Here is a 24197-nt window from a genome sequence, read left to right as displayed (position 1 = left end):
AATTTAGTAGCTAATTCCCAGCGTCTAGAGTTCTACCATGAAATTCATGAAGATCCCCTTTCAAAATTACGTCTTCTATTACAATCAGTCAGTTTCATCCATTACCTACTCCAACTTACTTCATCTCTGATTTTAAGATGATGAGAAATGGATTTAGAATCTATCTAAACTTATTTCCTACGTTTAACATTTTTCTCTAGGGCTTGAAGATCTAGCTTAAAGATACAGAGGTTGAGTGACTAAGCAAGGCTCTGGATTCTAACCCCAGAATAGCAAATATAAAATGTTTTCTTGATATTTGTCAACACCTACTCTCTGTGCTAATCACATTATCTACCAATATCTACCATAATGCATCAATCATGGGACACATCACCTGTGTCTCCCTTTGGCATTTGAGTCTTTCAAAATTCCAATTAAGATCACCTGTGTTATCAATGTCTTTGTCAAGGGGTCAGGCCTCAGTCAGGTAAGCTACTGGAGTGATTCCCTCTTCCCCCCATCTTACAATCAGTTTGACGCTCAGGCTCTCAATAGCTCTTAGTAGATATCACCTGTCCCCAAGGGCTGTCTCTCATAATCCAGTTAGCCTTTCAAACACCTTTAAAACCAAGGTTCCCCTTTCTGCTTAAATCTCTTATTTGTCTTTCATGCCGAGGCCCAAACAGTAAAAGGCCTAAATGTCATCTGTTGTCACAGATAATAAGTCTTGTTGGTTTATGAGAAGGGTTTTGTTTGGTTGGTTGGTTTGTTGGTTGGTTTTTCGAGACAGGGTTCCTCTGTAGTTTTGGAGCCTGTCCTGGAACTAGCTCTTGTAGACCAGGCCGACCTCGAACTCACAGAGATCTGCCTGCCTCTACCTCCCGAGTGCTGAAATTAAAGGCATGCACCACGACCGCCCATCCTAATTAACCCACCTTTTATCTTCAACAATTTTATGAGTATTTACAATCTATAAGCAAAAAAAAAACCAAGACTTACAGTAGATAATTGCCTCTGTGTTTACCTGCTATTAAGTTGCAAAATTCAAACTTTAGAAATGAAAAGGAAAGGAAATACTGAGGACAATATACTAGGTAAGAAAAACTCCATCCAGTGCCATCAATTCTAAAGGTGTTTGCTGATTTTACACATTATAACGACAATACAGGAAATTGTCCACTATTTGTCTTTTATTTTAAAACAATATAAGCAATTTTTTTTAAAGAATTTATACTCTAAGTTGCGGGAGGGGGAGACTGGGTAGAGAAGCAGAGGCATTAGGAATTTGTGTTGTGTCGCAGAGAGAAATGATGCTGATTGTACCCTGCAGTTGACATATGGAGGGGCACTAATGAGTTCTGCATCAGTAATTCTCTCAAGGGGACAATAAAAGGAAAAGGAAAAAAAATCAATCTTGGAATATTCAATATCAAAATGAATCCTCTCCCATCCCGCAAAAGATTCCTATAAAACCCAACAAATGTGACGACGGAGCTGACTGAAATGGTTTCCATAAGCCAGAATGTATATATTGCAAATTGTGTGTAAACAGTACCTTATTTCACGTACACAAAGTAAATTGCTACTTATCTTAATATTATTTGACCATGTCACAAATCCTGAGCTTCTAGACTCTTTTCAGCCTCACACTCCCAGAATGCACTTTATAAACACTCTCAAGAGGAAAGGAGAAAGTTAAACAACTATAATTACATTCAATTACAACTTCAGACACTTAGAAATACAGTTCTGAGAGGGAAGCAAGTCTTTTGAGCAGGGGAGGAAAACTGCAGCAGCTACCAGTATGCTTCACAGTCCGAGTCACAGAGAAGAACTCATTGCAGGCGGCATTCCTGAACTCAGAGTCCTAGCATTTCTAGCAGGAGAAAGGAAATCAGAAGGACGCGTGGCTTCCATGCTCTAGACACAAAGCAACTGAGATTCAAATCCAACTGCACAGTTCAGTAGGTTACACTCCAACAATGCCCAGCGCCCTGTCACAACTGCCACAGCCAGTGCCATCCATTATCACACGGAGAAAGTCTTAAAGAAAAAGAAGCAGCAACTGGTGCATAAAAGATGACGAACTAATTAGCTGTAATTTGGCATTGATTCCTCCATCTTTTGATTTAGAAATCTCAAGTTAGCCCGCTCTCTATAAGTAACCAGAAAGGGACTGCCATTAAGGGGCGACACAGATGTCTGTCCTGTCCTCCTCTACTGTGAACTGAGAGGCTGAAACACAGTAGGCCTAGCTAGTGTTTGCAATATAAATATTAAAGTGACTTCGAGATTCTTCTTTATGCATGTTTTGCATGTTCTTCTGTCACAGTAACCAGTGTTTATGTCAACACCACACTCGAAGATGAAACCACACTGGGTTTTCACAAACCATTCACAAGAATTACGACCTCTTGGACATTGTAGTCTTTAATTGTCCTTCTAATTAGATTTTGCTTTTAGAGTTAATAAAATGATTTTTCTGTTGAAGAAAAAAATAACAAACCAATCAGCTAGTATTTCAAAACTTGATTCTACAGGTTTCTTTGTGGGATTCTGTTTTGAACATATAGACTTCATTCTGCTGGTTCGGTAACAAACAGCCAGGGAGAGGCATTGCAAAAGACCGTGAGATCTCCAGGGGAAGCTAAGCAGGGTACCTGGCTGCTCTTGTACAGACCTCAGAGGAATCATGGTGCATGAGAGAGCGATTTACAACTTACTTTGTGTATAATCAGCAGAAACAAAAGATGACAACAAGCACAAAGGCTTCTCTCTCTCTCCTCTCAGGAGAATTCAGAAAGGGAGGGCCAGTGGGCATTCACTTCAGTGTCAAAAGGGCTTTCGGAAAACACATTTTCTGTGGGACAGGGAGGAAATGTACCAGACTTCCTCAACTCCCCACAACCCCACCCCTGTCTCTCTCCCTCTCCCTCTGTCTCCCTCTCCCTTTCCCTCCTCCCCCTTTCTGTCACACATGCACACACACACACATACACACACTACAATTTTATTTGTCTACTTAGGATACATATAAAACTGTTAGGCATTAGACTTCAAAAAATAAAACAGAAACATCAAGAACTGAAAAGGGATGCACTTTAACTATCTGGAGGTGAGTGGATGGGAGTGGAGGAGGGATATAAGAATGAGAACAAAAAGGAGACACAGAATCGATGACTTGAGGAGAAATATGTTACTGAGAAAGGGGCTTATGGAACCAGGGATGACTCCATCTGAAATTCAGTTTCCCTTTTAAATATAAAACATTCATGTAAGCTTTTCCCTGACAGGCATCATGAAAGTCACAGCCCAAATAAACAAAGTAACTTCGATGGCAGCTCAAGTCTTCACAGTTAAGCTGGCTCTAAGCCCAGATCAGTTCTGAATCACTCCAAGTGTTTTGGTGATTTCCAGTCCAGCAATGATGAAAGGGGTAAAGAAACCAATCAGAAGAATCTAGGAAAGAATGAATATACAAAGGTGGATATGAAAAATAGAACGAAGGAAAGAGATAAAGAGAAGGTACATTCCTTTAAGAGGACTCTGGGACAAGCTGAGTGCAAGAACTGTTACATTCCAAGCCAGAGGAAAGCATTAATGGTACTTCAAGATGCCAAACAGCAAGAGGAAAGCCACCCATATAATACAAGTTCTGGAAAGCCATTAAGTGAAATAGCTCATACAATAGCTAGCCAGGATCGAGAGAGAGAGAGAGAGAGAGAGAGAGAGAGAGAGAGAGAGAGAGAGAGAGAGAGAAGAAATAAGATTTCCCACTATCGTGAAGATGACAATATATGCAAAGCACGGTGCTGCCAAATACATGAACAAAACCCAGAAACAGTAAGGTGAGCTACGGGGGCTGGGTGTGCACCTAACTTACATCGTAACTTCTCAACTGATAATTAAACTAAAGACAGGACTAAAAGTACTGAATCACGGATCTCTAGGCTAACACTGCCAAGGGTTAAGCACACAGAATCTAAAACAGAAAAATGAATGTTCTACTCCTTGATGAGAAAGGAATGCGTATGTCGCAATGTTCTTTCTTCTAATAAAAAATGGACAGAAATATACCCATTCTTATAGAAGCTTGAGATGAGACACGGATGCTCCAAGAAGAATCAGGTAAAGATGAGAGGGGAAGATTATAAAGGAAGAATACAGAAGTGGATATGTGACACTCTGGAGTCACGTGATCATACTCATCAGATTGACAGGAGTTGATAAAAAATGGCAGATGACTTAGAGGTGGAGACAGTGTGCCCCCAGGAGTGGGATACTTAGGAGTACATCCACCCAGATAAGCTGCCCAGGAGGAGGGCTCCAAGCTCTGTGGCAGGAGCCACCTGAGCGACCTCCAATTACTGGAGATGTTCACAGCCACAAACAAGAACCCCTTGTTTTCATGCTGTAAAACACGGGATAAAAGGTGAAAGTCTCTCTTCCCTAGTGACACCCTGAGGAGTCTAATGGACCATGAATAATGCTAAAATTATACAGAATCTCTCTTCTAGAGTACTTAAAGGATGTTATACCTAATACTTATTAATTTCCACATCAGACAAATAGAGAACTTCACTGTATTATTTTCCCTTTAAAGAAAACTGAGGCCTATCACTATAGTCCTCTTCCACGTTTGATAAAATGGACAGGTGGAATTAAGACAAGCCCTTTCTAGTAACATTCATCTTCTACAAGAAAAATCCTACCATGTGATAAAGTTCAACTTACACCTTTCAAAGCTCAGTTTATTTGGGGTTTAGTGTTAAAGAAAGTAAGGATGCAGTCATTTTAACCTGTGCTATCGGTCGAGTTTTTAAAAATTATTTTTTAAAAATGGTACAAAACTGAAATGGTTCCAATTAGTTCCACTCACTCTTGTAATTCAGTATTTTAGAAACTAAACATCAGAGCTGTTGCTTAATGGTGTATACATACTGCCAACTTTGAAAGCTGATATTTAATGAAAACTTAAGTATGTTTATGCATGCCCAATATTTTCGTCTTCATTGCTCAACTCCAACCATCCTACAGACAGGCAATATTTAAAAAGTTCTTAGCTGGGCGGTGGTGGTGCACTTCTATAAACACAGCACTCAGGAGGCAAAGGCAGGCAGATATCTGAGTTAGTTAAGAGGCCAGCCTGGTCTACAGGTAAGTTCTAGGATATCCAGGGCTACACAGCGAAACTCTTTCCCTTAAAACAAGAGGGAAAAAAGAAAGAAAAATGAACACTCTTAATAGATGCTGGCCTGTTTAAACCTACACTGTGGCTCCTTGTCACTTATCATCTCAGAGCCTTGTTTCCGTATCTGTGTAAGAGGAGTCCTCATGTCTCCTATGTAGGGTTGGGCAGTAAGGTTGGCAAGATGGTGTATGGGAAACATCCTTTAAGAATTCAGTGCATGTGCTTCCACTGGTGTTACAAAGTAACACCCTGCACATCTCTCCCATGAGGGCTCAGAAGTTTGAGATACTAAGCTAAGGAAGAAGTTTGACAATGACAGAAGCAAACTTCAAATGGCAATGGGGGATATGGAACACCTCCTCAATTAGCCTCACTTAAAGTCCAATGCTACTAATTTTGGCAAGGTTTCTTGTTCTTGTGGTGCTGTGTTAAAAGCATCACTCAAAGGGGCTGACGAGTGAAGATCACCACGGAAAGTGCTGATTACCCTCTGTCCCTCCTCTACAAGCCAATCCTCCTGCAAATAAAAGATCGGGCCCTTTTCTCAGTGTTCAACAACACTACTGACTTGAGTTTTGAATTTAAGAAGCAGAGTTACTAGGAAGCACACATGAATAGTCTAAAGCAACCTAACTCTCTGGGAACATGGTCTTAACTGACAAGACCTACAGCCCACACTGGTGCTTCACTCTCTACCTGCTCTGCTGGGCATTCAAGTAAGAAAGCCTGACTACCAGGAGAGCAAAGACTCCCCAGATGCTAACTTCACTTAAAAAGAGACACGACTACTAAAAAAAGAAAAAGGGGATTCACTGGGGTATAGATCTGAACCTCCATCATCACATGCTCTGAAAATGACAGTGGGGATACCAGAAGTACAGAAACATGGGATGAAAACCACCATGGTCAAATAATGATAGTGCCAGCTCACACACACTACAAACATTAGTCAGACACTGATGTGGGGGGCAAACATTAACATGCAGATGAAATTTTTGCACTAAGACATTCTTAGCCAATTTCAGAGCAAACTCCTATAATCTCAGCACTTGTGAGGCTGGGGCAGGAAGACTACAAAATGGAGGCTAACTTTTCTATAAACAACAAACAAACAAATTAATGTCAAGTCTCTTTAAACTAAGCCATTCCACTGAGTTTCTCAACCTGGATTTCCATAATAATAAAGAATTGGCACCAGAGATCACTTCCTAAATATAACCCAGTAGCACAGACACTGAGAGAAACAATGAATAAATGGGACCTTCTGAAACTGTAAAGTGAAGAACACAGTCAACAAGACAAAATGGCACCCTACAGAATGGGAAAAGATCTTCACCAACCCCAAATCAGACGGAGGGCTAATCTCCAAAATATACAAGGAATTCAAGAAAATGGTCATCAAAAGAATAAATAATCCAATAAAAAAAAAAGGGGGGGGCCAGAAGAATCTAAAATGGCTGAAAGACACTTAAGGAAATGCTCAACATCCTTAGCCATAAGAGAAATGCAAATCAAAACAACTCTGAGATTCCATCTTACACCTGCATGAGTGGCCAAGATAAAAAAAACACTGATGACAACTTATGCTGGAGAGGTTGTGGGGTAAAGGGAACACTCCTGCATTGCTGGTGGAGTGCAAACTAGTACAGTCACTTTGGAAATCAGTATGGCAATTTCTCAGAAAATTAGAAAACAACCTACCTCAAGACCCAGCAATACCACTTTTGGGTATATACCCAAAGGATGCTCAACCACAACACAAGAACATGTGCTCAACTGTGTTCACAGAAGCTTTGTCATGGCCAGAACCTGGAAACTAGCTAAATGCCCCTCGACTGAAGAATGGCTATATAAGATGTGGTATGTTACACAATGGAGTGCTGCATGGCAGAAAAGAATAATAGCACCTTGAAATAGGTGGGCAAATGGATAGATCTAGAAAACATCATATTGAGTGAGGTAACCCAGACAAATATATGTACTCACTCATAAGTGGCTTTTAGACACAAAGCAAAGAAAAACCAGCCTATAATCCCAGAGAGCACAGATAACAAAGATGACCCTAAGAGAGACATGCATGGAATTAATCTACATGGGAAGTAGAAACAGACAAGATATCCTGAGTAAATTGGGAGCATGGGGACCCTGGGAGAGGGTAAAGGGGAGGGGAGAGAAATGTGGGAGAGCAGAGAAATATATATATATTCTTGTCTTAATTACAAAAATAAAAAAATAAAAAGAATTGGGATGTCCCAGACCTGGAGACACAGGTCTATGATCTTAACATTTGAGAAGCTTATCTGGTTTCAGGTTGAAGTCAGATCTGGGATATAAAGTAAAATTCTGTCTCAGAAAAAGAATGAATTGGGATGAATTTATTTCTAATGAGAGGAAGGAAGTGGCCTTCGGGAAATAACCAGAAATCATTGCATTTCTCTTCAAAAGGTGATCTTTAGAAAGGTGTTCAGTCAAAAGAAAATGTATTTGTTTAAGTTGCTCTTACTTATAGAGACATCAAAACAGAACCAATCAATTGGTTCCTTTATCTTTCTCCCTAAATTCACAGTTCTGGAAAGGAAACGGTGACTGGAAATGAATGTGCAAAGAACGAACAGCGAGGTGAAGTGAAAAGTGATGGAACATGTCCTTGCAAAGTCAGGAGCACAAACGCTATCCCAAAGAGCACAGCATTTCAAGTTACCCCTGAACCATCTACATTAGATCGGTGACTGTTGGTAAAATAGTGTGCATACAATAGATTCGGTACACAAATGACTGAAGAAGCCTAAGGTCCCATCAGAAATGAGTAAAACTGACAGTGAGCACCAAAAGTGGGTGACCACAAGTCCTACCACTAACCAGAGGAGCCCTTGGTATCTGAACAGGAGAGCCAGAGACTATAACAGCTGCCAAAGATCAATAAACGGTGCCCAAAGATCCATGAAGCAAGTTGATTTTCTCCAAATACAAAGCCTGAACTCTGGAAAAGTTAAAAGGAGCAAACAAACAAAAGGCACATTCAATCCTGTTGTTCCTACAGTAAAAACATTGTCAACGCAAACACAAACTACACTGTATGTAGCACAATCCCCCCTCCAAGATGCAAAGGACCTCGGCCTAAAAGAGAAAAGAGACCCAAAATTGATTTCAATGAAATATGCCCACCACAACTGCACCAATCTCAACTAGGGTGAAATGCAAGAGATAGGAAAAGCTGCCCAATTCTGCCGCTCAGGTAAAATGCAAAGACAAACTCCCCACCAATGACATCCCTGTTACCAGTATCTCAGGAAGGAAGGGATAAAATAAAAAGAAATTTTGTGTATCTTCCAGTGGGGATCTCCTTGTGTGCTCTAAGTGAATGTGCTTTATTCCTGAAACCTAGCAGCTTTGAAAGCTTAAGTGTGTGTGTGTGTGTGAGAGAGAGAGAGACCTCACATTCTCAAAACACCACCTAATGATAAAGAATGCTAGAAATCACCATTTTCCCTCTGCACACTTTCAACAGTATGCTCCACCTAGGTTTCATCTGTCACCTCTACATAAACAGGATACCAGATTTCCCCCCCCCCCCTTTCTGTTTCATGTGAATGTTAATCCTGAACTGTCATGCTCCCACTAAATTTCCAGTTAGCATTTCGCTAACCAAGCAAACCCCGTTAAGGCAACTGGGCTTGTTTCCTTGCTAGAGTGCATCGCTGGCTTTCCTGCATTTTGCAATGGTATCACCAAAACCTCATTAACAAAGACTCAGAGCCATAGATCTTAATTAAAAGTCTTCTCCATACATCCCAAACCCACTGATTCTGAAAGCCTGTCTTTTCAGAAGATAGAGACAGCCTTGCTTTTCAGTCTCCTCAGCTGTCCCTCACACACCTTGCAGATCATCAGTTCTATTAAGTGTGTCCTAGACTCTCTGCACAAACTTTAAATGACAACCCCAAGTCTATTGTTCTGCACTCAACAACCGGTGCTGCACCCCACCCCTCCAATGGTCAAAACATGTTCTCCTAGGTGATGTTTAAATGCCCCACAAATTATCAATAAGTTCTTTCTAGACCCCAGGGAATCCAACTTTAACCTGTCCTTTCAGTTCTACCTTCTCTCCCACCAAGAAAAACTTAGCTAGAGTCTAAGTAGCCCCTCTGATGTGCCTTGCGTCCTGGCTGTGCTTTCCTCATGGGACACACTGCTCTGGTTGGTCTTTTTGGAATGGCCTCCCCTTCATTCTACTTCTGAACTCTCTGTATTTCTCAACAGCAACTATTCCACGAGATCCCTGGTGCAGAGGAGAAAAGATTCTCCTTCTCTCTGGTGCTCTAAGATACTTTCGGTAATCACCGAACATCCTTGAATTTTAAACCATGTTTTCTGTTATTAACAGCAATAACTAACATATTCAGCTTTGTGTTCCTTCACAGCACCTACCAAACATCAGCCAATCAACACATATTAGCTAAATAATGAAAACATCTCTTAAAATTCATAGTGGCACCAGTGAAAAGACAGTAATTTTAACCACTTCATTATTCTACCTGATCCTCAATATAAACCTTCAGCGCAGGTATAGGCCAATAATTGCTGTTTTTATATAAACTCGGGATGCAAAGAACTCATTAATTGTGTGCAGAGTGGTTAGTCCAGTAACTAATTCTGTGGTATATTTCTGCTGAGACAAGTCTCCTCTAATGTGGACTTGATTACTTTCTGAATAGACTTTCCATTTAACTTTACCCCCAGCTGTATCTAGAACCCGATTCAACAAAGCAGCCTTCCAGAGGTAGGAAAATGGACATGTCTCCCTTACAATATAACTTGAAGAGATCTTCTCTCACCCACTCAAATCGCCAGCATGTGCTGAAATCAAAATAGTATAAAAACATGCGGGCACATTAACTGCTTTGCCAATCTGAAATTTACTAAGGCTCAAAAATAGGAATAGGTATGAAATGCCCCTTACTAATAAGTTCCTGAAAATCAGTACTAATTGTGATGCATCTAAAAAGAAAGTGATATTCCCATTAAACCAGTCTGAAACAGAAGAGATTTCTAAGATAGGATGATATGAGAGTAGCTTACAGTCTACCAGAGACAAAGCGCCATCCCTAATCAGCTTTTAATTTGCTTCAAACAAGAGGAAAGTAAACCACAACTAATGAGCCAAATGGAGTCCTGATCCCCTTATTTTATAAAGTATTATTGAAGCACAGCTATGCCTACCTTTTATATGTGTAACTGTCATATATATATAACATACATATCAAGTTGAATAACTACTAAATAAATCATACATGAACCCAACCCTTTACAGAAAAAAAGCCTACCAATCCTTTTTTTGTTTTGTTGTTGTTGTTGAAACAGGATCTTATGTAGCCCAGGCTGGCCTCAATCTTGCTAAAAAGTCAAGAATGATCTTAACTTCTAATCCTCCTATCTCTGCCTCTCAAGTGCTAGGATTACAGGTATACACTACCACATTGTTGGTAGTGCTGGTTATCCAACACAAGGCCTGCGTACTAGGCAATCACTCTACTGAGTTACATCCCCAACTGTTTCACTCTTCATGATCAGTATCATTTTTGTGAGTCCATAATTATGAACTAAGTATACAAATCCAAGCAAGGGCATTCATACTGAAGTACCATTCTTTATTGTTAAAAAAAAACAAAAAAAAATCTAAGAACCAGGAACTCATTTAAATTGATTGTGATACAATAGTATAAGACTAGATTCAAATTATGATACATCTCCTTTGTCTCCCTCTCTCATTTCCTTTCCCTCTCTTTCTCCTTTTCTAGCCCCTTCTCTTAGGAGAGAGTTCTAGGTACTAAACACAGGCCATGTGAATGCTTAGCACAAGTACTGAGCTGTTTTTTCTGTCCTGCTGATGGCTAGGTATATCTATCACTATAAAAGATGGATCTATGGCACTCTGTTGGACTTTTTTGAAGTGCACAAATATATACAGCTAAACCATTTAAAGTAGCTCTAATGTTCCACACATTTGTATATATGTATGTATGCATACATATATATATATATATATATGTATATGTAAATGAAAAAAGAAACTGAAAACTTGTTAGTAAAAATGTTCCTTAAATGGTAACACTAACATTTTTCACTAGCTTTCTTAATTATAACTGTGTAATATAGCTGCATCTTTCCTGTAAAAGTCACACCCCCAAATTTAAGACTATTAAATATTAAAAGTATGAATGGTTTAGACCCTTTTTTTTCAGAAATTAAGAAGGTATCCAAGTACTGGTGGTGCACACCTTTAATTCCAGCACTCAGGAGGCAGAGGCAGGAGGATCTCTGAGTCAGAGGCCAGCCTGGTCTACAAAGTAGGTTCGAGAACATCCAGGTCTACACAGAGAAACCTTGTCCTGAAAAACAACAACAAAATAAACACAAAATCCAGAAAATAAAAAGGTAGATTTTGGGGAAGGGAGTGTTGTTCTTATCATTTTGTTTTGGTCAAGAGTTTTTTTATTTTGTTGCTGTTGTTTTGATCTATTCTTTATTTTAAAGACTGTAAACAACAACAGCCTGAACACTTATGAACTTTTATCTCTAATACATGAGGCAACCTAAACCATGGATAAAGTCCTGCCTTCATAAAGCACACATGAGATAGGTGGAGGAAAAGAGGTTAACAGACTTGCTTCTTGATAGAGGTGCATTAATTCAATCAGTTGCTTGCTTCTGAGTTACTATAAAAAGGTTCATAAAGTACCCAAAAGCCACAGAAGATTTTTAGAATTATGCTGCTCAGTGACTTATTCCCAGTGAAGAATAGAAATAGAGATATTTTTTTTCTGCCCTAACTTCCTTCGACAAAAGTCAGCTTCCACACAATTGGCACACTGAGTGTTAACTAATAACTGAAAAGTCAAGTGTATACATCATGCAAGTAACAAGAACCTGGCACCATAGCTGATGAGCATACGCTGACAGAATATGGGGTACGGACCAGATACAGTAGCAATCCCTGACAGAAGAAGACAATAGCAGCAGCACGGCTGTCCCATTCTTTGCCACAGGCTTCGTTTCCAGTCCCACACCATGAGGGTTAGTCAAGGCTCAGGAGGTTCTAGAAGTTCCCCAGTCACACCACGAGATCAGTACAAACACAGATACAGTCAGCTGATAAGTATGGGTTCTCCCTGGACTCACAGGAGAGAAATCGTATATCTAATGGAGTACTATATAAAACCTCAATGTAAATTTACCAGGTGAGATAACTTGAAATCCATGTCTTATAAAGAGATCACAAAATTAAGTCAATTACTTTCACAGACAATTTATTCAATGTAGTACTTTTTATGTTACTTTGCCAGTTTAATATAGATTCATTTCTGTTCTTACCTTTATTCATACATGCACAGAGAGGACTGGAGAGTTTTAATCTTTTCATACTGAAGAAGAGTCTGTATATATTCAGACACAATTAAGCAAAGACTTATGGCCTGTTTTCCATACTAGAATTATTTTATTAACTATGGATTACATAAAGTCTGTATACCTTGAAATTAAACATGCAAATGCTGTATATGAAGAAATAGCTACTCTTTACAATGGTATTTACACTATTCCTTAGGTATGTTCTCCTAAAGATTAGCTTCTTCTCTAAATTCTACATAGTAATACCTCTCAAATAAAATAAAACCTTCAAAGACAGACAAAGACAGAGGCATTCTGCCAGGTCGCATGAGCTGAGGGACAGGGGCATGAAGGTACCGTTTTCTTGGAACCAAGTCCTTATGCACCAAGGCAGAGGTCTAAAATGACAGGATTCTATAGCTCTCTTTTCATACTGAACAAGTCAGGTTTTTATCAGTTCCTTCTATCAGACCCCTTAAAATTTTTGTCTTGAAAGGGTAAGAGTGAGAGAGGGTAAGTAACGAGGAGGGCTCTAGGAGGGTTCTGGGAAGGGGAAATAGAATAGATTTTGCTGGTGGATTGGGGGTGGACAGGGATGGGAAGAAGAGGGAGAGAGAAAAGGCCAGGAGAGACAACTGGAATTGGGGTGACTGGAAACCTAGGGCAGTGGAAACGTCCTGGAACCTATGAGTGTGACCCTATCGAGGGCTCCTAGTCATAGAGGATATGGAGCCTGAACTGAACATCTTTTGTAAGCAGGCAAAACTTCCAATGGTGGGACTGGGATACCAGCTCAGCCACAAAATGTTTTACCTACAACCTGTCCTGACTGCTAAGCAATGGTGGCTGGAAACTTGTGGAAGTGACCAGTGACTGGAGGGTCTAACTTGATACCCATGCTACACCATGAGAGGGAGAAGGGAACCCATGCTCAACAATGCCTGGATTGCCAGGAGGAGAAGTTATGGTCCAGGGACCTAGGGTAGAACCAAACACAACTGGAAAAAAAGTCAATGAAATGGTTCCTAATGATAGTCTTCTATATTCATTGATGGGTTCTTAGCCCAATCATCCTTAGAGAGGCTTCCTCTGACAGCTGATGCACAGACCCTCAGCCAACCACTAGGTAAGGAACCTCACAGAAGAAAGGGAGGAAGGACCCTGAGTCAGAGGGGTTGAGACACCAAGAGAACATAGTTCACAGAAGTAACCAAGCAGAGCTCACAGGGGCTCAGCTGCAACCACGGCACCTGCATGGGTCTGCACTTGGTCCTCTGCTGCAGTTGTTTAGTTTGGGGTTTTTGTGGGACTCATAACAATGGGAGTGGGGGTGTCTCTGACTCTTGTGCTTGTTCTTGGGACCTGTTTACTCCTATTGGGTTGACTCCCCGAGCCTTGATATAAGAGTTTGTGCCTACATCGCCCACCTTTCGGCGGCCCAAGACCCTACGGCTATGAAGGCAGCCTAAATACCCCTGGAAGAGCGTGCCCAGGAGGAACAAGCTTGACCACTATGCCATCATCAAATTCCCCCTGACCACCGAGTCAGCCATGAAGAAGATAGAAGACAACAACACACTTGTGTTCATTGTGGATGTCAAGGCCAACAAGCACCAGATCAAACAGGCTGTGAAGAAACTCTATGACATCAATGTGGCCAAAGTCAACACCCTCATAAGGCCTGACGGAGAGAAGAAGGCATATGTTCGGTTGGCTCCTGATTATGATGCTCTGGATGTTGCCAACAAAATTGGAATCATCTAAACTGAGCCCAGCTGGCTAATTCTAAATATACACTTTTTCACCATAAAAAAAAAAAAAAAAAAAAAAAGAGTTTGTGCCTAGTCTTTCAGGTTGTTTTCCCTGGGAGGCCTGCTCTTTTCTGAAGGGAAATAGAGGAGAAGAGGCTCTGGGGGAGAGAAGGGTGGAGCTGGGAGTAATAGGAAAAGGGGAAACTGTGGTTTTGATGTATGAGAGAAGAATAAATTCAAAGAAAACAATAGAAAGAAAGGGTCAGGGTAATTTCTATAACTGACTTGCTCCTATTTTTATAATACCTAGCCCAGATAAGGAATGCCTAACTTGAACAAGTGATTAACCCTGACCATACAAAGACAAACAGACCCAATAAAGAGGAAAGGAAGAACGCAAAGGCTCTGACGTTAGTCTTGCTGAGTATAGATTTTAGACTTTCCTTTTTTTGCCTATAAAATGATAACGAGATTTTTTTCTTTGATGCTGTCTGAAGTCTATACGATGAGCTAATGTGAGCAGCGTGTCATGAACCAAAAGAAAATACGTGACAGCAATCATTCCCTGTAATGCTCATAAACAGGCCAAAGCAAACTGGGATCAAGATGCGGTGCTCAAATCTTGTGGGGCTAAAGAAACCAGTTCTTAGGGGAAATAATAACACTGGTCAGAGAATATCTGAGACACAGTAATAAGAAACAATTTTTAAAACTGAAATGTAAACCAGGGACAAAAACCAGTTAAAAAAAAAAACACAACTTTTACTCGCCAATTAGAGCATTGCTGAAATATATAAAATAAAAATACCAACAAACACACGCACGTTGCTTGTTACTATTTTAATTTTACATAAACATAAACAGTATTAGCTTTTATATGATCTTAATCCCATGATTACAAGTAATTTTTGTAAGACAAAGGAGAGGCTAGAGTCTTACTAAAATCATTTTAGGCTCTACTATTAAGTGGTAATGAATACATGACAAGAAGCCTAATTCAAAGCAGACAGTTAGGACAAAGGACACACAGATAAACCAGGCCCAGTAGGATCTGCTCTAATGGGTGTCGCAAAAAGACTGAGCTCACTTTGGATCTTCATGAAGGTAAAACCTTGGACTAATAACAACACAGTTTCATTGGAAAGAGTGTAGGGAATAAAAAATGCTGCTTCTGATGGTCTGTTATCTCCCTTCCCACAGCTAAATGGAGAAATGTAAATGTTTTCCTTAAACTTATCCCCTTTCTCCATTGTTTCTGAACAGTCACGCTTCCCTAGGGACCAAAGCCACCAGACAGCTCAAAGGACTCCAGATTATGAAGAACCCATTACTGACTGCAACCTCCCCCTTCCTTAAGGTCAGTCTCCTTCCCCATTATAGAACCAAAGACAACTAAGTGGTGGAAGGGCTGCCTGACACGCAAGTGACCACTGATTCAAGCACTGAATGAATGAATGAGTGAGTGAATGAGTGAATGAATGAATATGCTTTAAGAAAACGTGTATTGGGAATCTGCGATCCTAGGACGCAGAGGTAGAAGATCTGAGTCTGATACCTGTCTGAGCAATCGTGTGAGACCCTGGTTCAAAGCCCCAGATACAGACAGACTGGAAGAAAAGGAGGTCAGTGTTGAAGTGACAAGAATGGCAGGGCAACCAGAGCATCTGAACTCAGGATGTTCTCAAAAGGAAACACGAATGACTGACAAAGGGGACAAAAATATGCTCAGAGGAAAATGATTATTTTAATGAAATTGGAATTGGAAAAAAACTATCCTGACTTGGCTGAAATGTCAGAGAGATTTAATATTGGAATAATTTCACTCTTCTTGGAAAATGAAAGGAAACTTTTAATAGATCAAGTTGTAAAGGACTGAACAGAATTAGCACATCCTTTTCATAATTTTTAAAAACTGCTCCCATGATTAGGATAACCAACTATATTTCCAGATAATCTAAATATACACAATAGGCTATTTGGCACTTTTATTTTTACAACCAAAAAAAAAAAAAAAAAACTTTGAAATTGATCATAAGAAATAAAACAGAAAAAAAAGCAAATACCAACATAATATAACGTTCTTTTTAAAAATCCCATTTTAAAATTCCCAACAGGGGACAAGAATCACCGAAACCCCACTGTCACCTGAGAGTGAACACAAGAGTAGGAGGAAATAATTCTGTGGTCATCGTCAAGAGTATAGGAAAACATTTATGAATATGTCTTAAATTTGACACGTCAAGTCCGCATATAAATCTTGATTTTGTTGTAAAGTTGATTGCTTGCTGGTTTAAGACTTCCCATAAACAATGTCAATATATCTGTTTAAAAAGAACCAACCATCATACAAACACCACTAATCAGATTAAACTCAGGAGGTCTGTCTTGACAAAATCATTTTATAGACGTGCACAAATGGTGCACTTAAAATTCTATATAAATAGAGCACACCAGCCTACTCAGGCTTCATTCTTCTGTATAATATCACGTTAAATTTCTGTTATGTACCTTTTTCAAATAGTAGCTCATCAGAGGAAAATCCTCTTAGTTTAGCAACTGTACAAGTCTCTCCTTGTAGGTAGTAAAGTGCACAAATATGGGCACGTGCGCGCAAACACACACACACACACCCCTTTCCCTACAGATACTCATAAATGCACTTCTATAGATGGGAGTACATTTCACAGGAGCAAGGAAACAAAGTGTCAACAACTAAAAATACAGAGAAACGGGCAGTTCAAAACTAAAGCTCAAATTATTATGACGTCTTTTCTTAAGATAATACATACTTCTGTTTGCAGGGAAACAATTAGAAACATGTATGCTTTACAAAGGTGCAACGCCAGAGGAACTGTTTAATCGGGCACATTTTAATCTGTTATAAACTCACCCAAATCAGATCAAGAAGTAGTTGAGTGTTATTTGTAATATACCTAATTACAAGTGAAGTCAAATCACAGGGGCCTTTAGTAACTGAAACAATAAATGAGGCTAAGATATCCCTTGAAGGGGCACAGGAGGTCAGTCTGCAAAATCTGAGTTCATGGTGAGACCTGCCCTACCCTAAACCCAAGGCTCCATGCCTGTTTTCATAGCACTATTCCTTCCTGAGACTCCAAACCCTGATAACCTCCTGTTTAAACTGCCCAATTTCCAGAATTCCTGGTTTTAAATCACAATGGAAACCTCTGGCTAAAACTGAATTAGAATGGCTAGGATAACCCTTCTAAATTGGGGGAGGGGGGGCCAAGATAGAGGAGACAGAGAGGGAGGGAGGGGGAGGGGGGGGAATATGCACGAGCAGGAGGGCAGAAGAACATACTTAAATTTGTTTTGTTTTAAACTCAGACCTTTTGCATTCCAAAACTGTATCCCTCTGACTAATATAAACCGTTGTTATAGAGAAGCGGTTCAGGGGAGGGGGAAGAGCTGGGGAAAGGAATGAGGGAGTAGTAATGGTAACATACAGTACCATGAGCTGGAGAGGCCTCCCAGTCAGTGGAGCAAGGTCAACAGAGCAGTCCCGCTGGCCTTCAGGCAGACAGCAAAACAGCCTGGGGAAAGGGGGACAGGGATGGCGGCCAGGAGGGGCCTCTGACTTGGGCAGTTTACACAAGAAGGCAGCTCAGCTCCTTTCTGGCTCGCTCATTCCTCCTCTCTATCTCCCAGCCTCTCTGTGTGTGTCTTGTCATATTTTCTTCAGCTGTTAATTGTCCGGACTGCGAGACTTTAAACAGTCACAGTTTAAGAAAAAGTGAAACCCTCCTAAGTGACCATCACAGCAAATCAGCTTCATGCTGATGGGTAAAATTTTCCAAGGGAAGTGTTCTTCTGATAGTTCCTGAGTCTCCAAGCCACCCCCACCCCCACCCCACCTCTGCCACACACACTCCCCTGGAGGGCTAAATGCACTGTGGCAATAAAACATTCATGCGACTTGGAATTTTAACACAATGCCATTTCCCTAGTTTAACCTGAAAGGAATGCACTAGTCACAACAGACTACATCATCCTGCCATTAAACCCTGCCAAGGAACCGCTTTTTGGCCAAGCCGGGCCAGCTTTGACGGGAAAGGAGTACACAGACCCACACACTGAGCACAGAGGGGCCACCTCTGCTTCCTCAGCCTTATCCAGAAACACCCTGCCCTTGAACATGACCCCTGACCTCTTGCATTGTGACTGGCTTGGGAGGCATGTGTCCCCTGAAACTTCTGTATAGCCACACACTGAGCAGGCCATTTGTGGCTCCCCTGCAGCAAGTCCTTGGGCAGACGCCAGCGTCCTCTCTTATTACTGCTACCATTCAAGGTCCTCTGGCTTCGCAGAAGGATGCTTCCTCCTGCTTAGATAATGCTGGGAGTTGCTGTGGGGCTCACTTTCCTTTGTTTGTTTTATACTTTTTTAAAAAACAAACCACTTTGCATTCATAATTAGGTTATGATTACTGACGTGATCACTTGCTTTGGGGACTACTTATCGGAGGTACCAGTTCTTTCACATTTAAGTGACATTTAACTTAGACTTACGAAATACAAAACAGAAATAATTCTGACGTCTCCTGGTAATTTTAGAGAAAAATTCAAAGGTGAAGAATTCTAAAACAAGCAGTTAACTGTTTCATGTAGCTAAAGTATGATCACTACACAAACAAGAAACTATACCAGATTTAAAACAAAATTTCATGATTTATTACTAGCAACCTCCCCCTCAAAAAAAAAAAAAGACGCACGACAAAACATGCCTGCAACTAATAAGAACTGTAAGTCATAAGCAGTGGGCTGGGGTGTGGCACAGTGGCCGAGCATCTAACGTTGCCATAGCAAAACCCTGGGCTCAAACATCAGCATGGTTAAGATGCATAAATCAGTAAATATAAAATCATCTGAAGAGTTTACCAATGTATGTAAGTGTTCATTTCAGAGCTAAGTATGGAATCCAGGGCCTCAGGCGTTCTAGGCAAGGGTTTCAACCGTGAGCTGCATGCCTGCATTTTAAACTTGTTCTAGCATCAGTGTAGATCTCAATTTTTTACAATCAATACAGATTTACAATAAATCACAGGAATGTTAACAGAGCCTATAAACTTGCACATGCAAAACATCATTTTCCCCTAACACTCTTTATGTTACCCTTACCTTATTCTCACCACTATAGGGTGCCTTTCAGAACAGGTTTTGGGGATCTTTTTCTTAACCCTTTTGATCATGCATATTGTTTTTTTGAGTAAGATTTTCACTTTCAAACTTAGCCTGCTGATTTGTCACCTTCCTCTTGTAGTCAGAGCAGTTCTGAGAGGTAGAAAGTCCTCTTCCTTCTGAGCCAGCGCTGCAGCCAGGTGAGCGGAGATGCTCCCTGCAGAAGGCAGCTGCCCCACTGTTTACCCTGCAGTGAGGCCAGGCCCCTCTACAGCAACAAATGAAGAATATTTTACTCCTTTTAAGAGAGTACCCTAAAATACAAAATGACGATCTCAAAGCAAGTTAACATGCACATAGGAGACAAAGGCACAGAGTCCTCTTTAGTATAATTTTTGTCTCCTTAGTAGCTGGAATTAGCCCTAAGCCCTAGTTAAAAGACCTTTTTCTTTTCCGTTCCTTTACACAGACAGTATCAAGCTTCAGAAAGTCATTGTAATCCCTTCACCTTAGCTAGGCCATGCCAACTCCACAGAAAAAGACAAAAATTAACTTCTTTTAAAAAGAAGAAATCATATTTGAACAGAGGGAAATCAATCCAACACAGAAGCAAATGTTATCAAAATTGTGTGAAGTATTCCACTCCAAAATATAAATATGGAGTCAAACAAGATCAAGTTCAGACTTTATGAAATTCAGCAATAAAGATACTTGATTTTTTTCCCATGGCATTTCATTTCTTATCAATAAATTTAAAGTCTGCTTATGATGTAATCAATTTGAAGCTGGAGACAGAGTCATATGAAGCCATAAGAGTACAACTACAGAAGAGAATGTCCAAGTCCCAGCAGGCATAATTTTCTGCTTACATCAAAATAAAAAACACAGTGATCCCTAAGTGTTTGAGAACAATACCTAAAATACATTTCCATTCATTTACCATATACATTTGTATGTGACCACAAATCACAGGAGCAACGGTCAGGGGACAACCTGTGAGAACCAGTCCTTTTACTGTCATGTGTCCCCTGGGGATTAAAGTCAGGCCACTGGGCTTGGAGGCAAGCACCTTTACCTGCGGGGCCATCTTAGTGGCCCAGGGACTAATATCTAAAGAAAGAAATGAACCCGAGTCTGTGGATCTGCACATAAGACACCTGCCATTATCGCCATCATCCCCCACATAAAACTTCTGAAACACTCTGCAATTTGAAGCACATCAGTAAACGAAGAGTAAGCAATCTTATTTCCAAACAATTTTATTATCTATTTACTATGTTACATATTAGATAATCATAAATTGCTATAAATATCAAAATGAAACTTATTTTGCATGAAAATGTACTGATGACAAAAGCAACTGTGACCAAAATAACACAGACCCTGAAAACAAGTAAGTCAAACCAAAGAGAAGTCACACTTGGCATGCAGGGAGGATGACCACACAAACAGGAGTAGCTGAGTTTGGTTTTCCAGCAGGCACATAAAAAGCTGTGTAGTGAACCTATAAACCTAGCACTGGGAAGGCAAAGAAGAAAATTCCTGAGTTTGCTGGGCAGCATAGTACATAAGCTAAGGGTTCAATGACAGAAGAGAGACTGAGGATGACATCAGACATAAACTCTAGCTTCTGCACACACATGCACATGCATCTCCACACACAGGTGCTGCTGAACACAAACACACACACACACACTCACTGGGATGTAAGAAGTTTAAAAGTATCATGAAATTTTACAGAATTATTTTAGTAAGGACATAAGAAATGATTAAAAAAAACTTGGCAATTTCCATTTTCCTTGAAATAGAAAACTTTATCACATTAAATGGCATTTAAAGATCTGTTCAAAGCTTCTATGGTACCTTTTGAATTCTAGAAACCAAAATAAATGAGATTTTTCTCACCAGTTTCTCCTACAAAAAGCACATATTATTTTACAAACAAACTACATATTTTAATTCATTTTCTTCAAGACTTCATCTCAAGCCAGTGACTGGTTAAATCAACACACACACACGCCCACGCATACACACACACACACGCCCACGCATGCACACACACATGCAGTTACAGACTCTACTACTGAATGTAAAAAAGCCTCAGAGGTAGCAAAGAAAAGGAGAGGCGTGGACAAGAGAGATGGAGAAGCAATAAAAAAGGTGCTGCTGGACACGAAAAGTCAGAAAGAAAAGCAGACAGGAAATGACAGGAGGGCAAGAAAGTATGAGAGTGAGGAGAGGAGTAGAAGAATCGGGCTGGGGAACTGAAATAAAGGGGTGGTTGTGGGAGACAGGAGGGACTGGAGCCCCTTGACACTACAGCAGAACGGGCAGCTGGCCGGAGATGCTAATTCAGCGCTTTAACAAATCAATGCCACTTGAAAAGTACAATGAGAGCCCTCACTGGGTGGATGTCAGGGGACTGAGAAAATGCATTCTCAAGTATTTCACATTAAGAGGGAATAATGTGTTAATTTATAACTCTTCACCCTATACACTTGGATTATCTATCTGTGTCAGCGATTTGACTCCTTAAATTTATCAAAAACACACGCAAAGGGAGGCAGATTCTGCTTTCACCACTGGGAAACGGGAGGTTTAGGGAAGCCTGTCCTGGGTACAACACTCCTCCCACCTCCCCCTCCCCACCCGTTTTTGGCTCTAATCTCGGTGAGGACTGCAGGGAGGAGTGAGCTCCTGAAGGAAGGTCAAGGGAGGAGGGGGAAGAAACCCGTGGTCCAGCAACTAAAGCAACCAAGGAAGGCTCTCCTGGCCTGTGGTTGATTGCACTAGGTGCCATCCGTCAAAAGTGACACGAATAAAGGAATACCTTGAATCAGCAACCTGAGCTGCCATCCACAGAATTTACTTTACGGAAACTTACTTAGGTCTCTCAGTACGCCCAGAGGAAGAGAAGTTTGCTGACAGAAGAGACTGTAAGTACACAGTTCTCTTCAGTGCAACCAGAATTTCATAGATGGCGCTTATCAAAATGGGATGTGAAGAGAGAACAAGCACATCCTGTCTGGGAGGAGAGAACCTACCTGGATGAGCCTTTTATTTCTTAAGGAAAACTTACTCTATGAAACACTGGATTCCTGAGATGCTACACTATACTATAAATATGTACTATAAATTTCGATACAATGATAGCAGCTTCTAACCTGAGACACAGAAAGACTGTCAGTAATTCCTGCTGCCCAGATCCATGTGTTATCTGACTCACCTTTGCAAGGTATAATAAGCATTGTCAATATGCAAAGGCAAGTCTGTTTATAATTTTACAATAAATGGAAACGGGTACATTTCAAGAAAGTGTTTAAAGATCTTATCTTGAGAGACATGAAGGGAAAGGTGTTTCTGCATATTTTCCTAGGTGACTGCTTTGACTTTTCAGATTTCTTACTCTACACCCAGCAGTGTTTCAAGCTATAGGGGTATTTTTATTTGCTACTGTACAATCGCAACAGAAACAGACTTTCTTGTACTTTGAGGATATTCACATGGAAATGAATGCTGATGAATGGAAATGAGATGCTGTACATGACGGACAACCTTCAGTGTTTAGCTGGAAAAAAGGAACATTATCTCAGTCACTGAAGCCGGACTCTTTTCCCCTTCTACAACCGGGCACAAAAAAAGGAACAAAAGGCAAGGATGGCCCTTCCACCAACTTATTTTGGCTAAACACCATCTCACTCGGGCCAGAAAACAAACGTTTTTTTTTTTTCAGTTTTGCATCTTTTTATGACAGTATCAGCCAGTTAATTTTTAAATGAATACTAGACACTAAAATAATGAGCATTTAGCCAGAAACTTTATAGCTGCAGTGAGCCAAAATATCCAAAATAATATAGTTATTTGGTGATTTTTTATTTACTTCAAAGCGGATAAATAATCAGAAATGTCCTGAATCAAGGCCACAGAATGTGCTATTTTCTTTTCTCTTTTTCATAAAAATCTTAGGCAATGAGACGCTACCATTCTTTACAGTACATGTGGAGTGAGGAAATTCCACACACACGTGCTTTTGAGAATCACTGTATTCACGGAGTAAGATTAGCCCAATCCCCAATTTGTTTTTTTTTTAATTTGTTGTTTGCTTGTTTGTTTGTTTTGCATCAATTACCATTCCTGTCTATTCATCCAATGCTAGGACCGCATACCTATCTAGTGTATCATTATGGTACCATTAACCCCCTTCTCTTCCCCTCCCCCACCACACTCACCTAAGGGGTTAAAAGACTTCAGTACATTTGCGACTTGTCAGTGACATGTGATACCCAGGTCCTTCATGCAATCAACTTTTACTTGACATGTATTTGCTCATCACAGGACCCACATTACTACTGGGAAAATGAAGAAAAACCTAAATTAACACTTGACATTCAATATGGTCAAGTCCTTAATTGGCTGGGCTTCCTGAGAAAGCAATTTTCTATTCCCCAAACTGTGCGCGTGTCATGTGTGGAGTGCAGCTCTTGGCCATCACTGCTGTCCCTCGCTCCTTCTAATGAGAGCAGATGAATTAGTGCTACGTGACACGATTTGAACAGGGCTTCCTCCTCTTCCCCTCCCCCACGCTTTCTCTTAGACCAGTGACAGCTGTGTGGCAAGAGGAAGAAAGAAAAAAGCAAGAGCAAAAAAGAATCCTCTAAAAGATGATCATTTTTTAAAATGAACCTTAAATGTCTTGTTGAATCTGAAACTAGCAGGGTCATTTAATTGTGGAGGTGGAGAATGGACTGT

At 40.4% G+C, this 24197-nt stretch overlaps 1 protein-coding gene across 2 annotated transcripts in view; it reads right to left on the bottom strand.

Moving 5' to 3' along the window:
- The window catches only part of Bnc2 (basonuclin zinc finger protein 2), a 396996-nt gene that overhangs the window by 230140 nt on the left and 142659 nt on the right, over positions 1–24197 (bottom strand). The window lies entirely within an intron of this gene.

This window comes from Chionomys nivalis, chromosome 11 (genome assembly GCF_950005125.1).
Source record: "Chionomys nivalis chromosome 11, mChiNiv1.1, whole genome shotgun sequence".
Lineage (NCBI taxonomy): Eukaryota > Metazoa > Chordata > Mammalia > Rodentia > Cricetidae > Chionomys > Chionomys nivalis.
This window is presented reverse-complemented; position numbering and strand designations above follow the sequence as displayed.